The following is a 2,796-nucleotide window of genomic DNA, read 5'->3' as shown; positions in this document are numbered from 1 at the left end:
CTTAATGAAGATTTATTTCATATATGAAATCTTCTGAAAAGCAAATTCCTGTTTATTTATTTCATATGCACATGACTGGGTATTCAAAGTAAACACAATTACATTTTATTGACTGTAGATTCTCAACTCCTTTGGTAAATTAGCCTCAAGGTGCACTGGTAAGTTATTTGCACAGAAAGGGCATTTAGTTAAATATACAGCCACTGAAGATGCAAAATAATTGGGAGGATTTACTAAAGAAATTGAGAAAATCCACACAATAATTTGTCCAGTCGCAAACTGCTGTTCACGTGGAATGCCCAGTTATATTCAGATGAAACAAGTAGCCATGTATATATAGCGTAGGGATGTACTGATACCATTTTTTCAAGACCGAGTATGAGTACCGGTACTTTTCCTCACCAATACCAATTACCAATACCTTTTTTCATGTCAAAACAATACAGGGGTCTATACAGTAATGGATGTTTTTTATTCAGCTTGCAGGCTGAACAAAAAAAATATAACATTTCTCCATCCATAATAAACAGCATGAATAGACACATTTCCAACTGTGGCTATTGTATTGCTGCTGTCAGAGTACATGAACAGTGACTTCAGGTGATTGGCTCCAGGCAAAACATTGGGCAGAACATCCTTCAATAAAAGTTTATTGAGTAATAGATGTTCTTGGAACTGGCAAGTCCCTCCACTTTAAGAATTTCAGCCAATTCCCATGAATAGGCCAACAATCTAACAGTGTATGGCCAGCCTTAGTGATTGGTTTGCTCCATACCATATTTTATAAGAATTTTTAAAGTACTTGATTAAGCTACTGTTTTTACTTGGGCAGCAAATAAGAATCACGTTAATGTCTTTAACTGGATAGCTCATTGATGGTAGTAAATAAAGCCAAAGAAGATGTGAATACATTTTTTTGGCTTGTCTGGAGTTTCGCTTTAAATATTATTACTTTAAACTCATTTTTGGTGTTGTCATTTTATATCTAATTCCAAAGTATTATATTTGTTAAAATATAGCTATTCCTAGGGATAAAGCTTGGGTGTACTGTGGTTTAGAGTTTGTGGTCCTAGTGAACTAATGCAGTAATTCATTGTAATAATAATGAACTGCAAGTGGCTTTAAACTTAGGTTAGCCGGCTTAGAAGGGTCAGAAATGGGGCTTTGTGATGTACCAGCCCCCTCACTACAAAGGGAACAGAGCAGCCACAGTGCCAGAATGATGACAAACTGCATACCAAAATATTAGGGTCAGTTAGGAAACTGTACTTTAATTCTGATTGCTAGAGTTTTGGTGATTTGTTTGTCTTTAATTTCTATTTTGTGGTTAATTAAAGGTCAGCGGGCACTTTGAGCTAGTTGCTGTACTGTCTGTAGAAAACCTTTTTTCTACACTTTTTTTGGAGAAGTATGATTTGGGGGTTTTCATTTATTTTGGGGGTATATGTTGATAGGGCCTTCATTTTTTATTAAACTGTTTTGTTGTTTTGTTTGCAACAAGGCTTACCTTAAAAGAGCAGTTTTTTTCCAAGGTATTATTTTGGGGTTTTAATTTACTTTGGAGAGATATTTTTATTGTAACAAAGGCCTTTTTTAGGTTAAACTTTTTGTTTGCTTCAATGTTTTCCTTTAAAAAGTGGGCTTTTGTACCAGACCCTAGCCTAGGCATGCAGCCTGAGTGACCAGAAGGGGCTGTGAGTATGCATCTCCCCTCCGGAACCATACTAGCCCACATGCCATCAACATGGGGAGGGGACATTGCCAGGGAGGGCAATGAATCCTCTCTTACTCAGCAAGGTTGGTAGGACACTGGTGGTTGCCTGCATCCTAGCAACCAATGATGCTGTGTAACTGCTAGCATCCTAGCAACCAATTTCTATTGCAGCCCACACACTGGGAAGTATTCATTTAGTGGCAGTGGTAATACTGCCACTAAATGAATGACTTCCTGCTGCAGCACCAGCCAGAGGTTTGAACAGGTCAAATCTGGCCATTTAGTTTAACCTTTAGTTCAGCAAACCGTAAACAGGTTGAATATGCCACAAACTCAAACCTCATCCTTATGCAATATGTATCATATTGACTTTAGTATGTTTTTTTATTAGTTATTAAATTTAACAAATGATTTTAGAAATCAAGTAATGTCTCATATGGGTATGTTAGAAGTCCGCTTTACTTATATTTCTGTACAATTACACATAAATAGATGCGGTACCTCACAAGTCAATTCATATCACTGTTCTAAGTAATTACTCCAGTCAATTCGGGGCCTATTCTTGTTAATTAAAATTGCCCTGCTGCTGGCCAATTTTAAACTGCTTTGTCATTTGCAGACTCGTAATTCTTTTAGTACAATATTAGCCTGTACTCTTTCACTCTAGTGCATTTTGGCCAATTTTCCAATGCTGCTACCATATCCTGCTGCTGCCCAATTTTACACTGTATCATGTATCGCTGTATCATCTGCTGTCTCTTATGTCTTTATGAGCATATGGTAGAAACACCTTGGACCCATCTAGTCATGTATATAAATTGTGTAAACCTATTATAAAATTGAATCCCAGAATCAATGTTTAAAAAATAAGCAACAGTACATATTTATTTTAAAAAATGGGGAAACCTTGTTGGGTTTCCATTAATATTCCACCCAGACCCTTATCCAGGCATGAAGCCTGGCCTTCCAGAAAAGAGAGGACAGTGAGCATACTAGCTCTCTCTTGCAAAGCACAGGAGGCAAGGTAATCTGGGGAGTTTTATGTGGAACCTGCCAGGAGGGGGGGGGCTTTTGTAGAACTT

This window comes from Nanorana parkeri, unplaced genomic scaffold (genome assembly GCF_000935625.1).
Source record: "Nanorana parkeri isolate BGI_ZX_2015 unplaced genomic scaffold, ASM93562v1 scaffold1236, whole genome shotgun sequence".
Lineage (NCBI taxonomy): Eukaryota > Metazoa > Chordata > Amphibia > Anura > Dicroglossidae > Nanorana > Nanorana parkeri.
Note: the sequence above shows the minus strand (reverse complement) of the source record.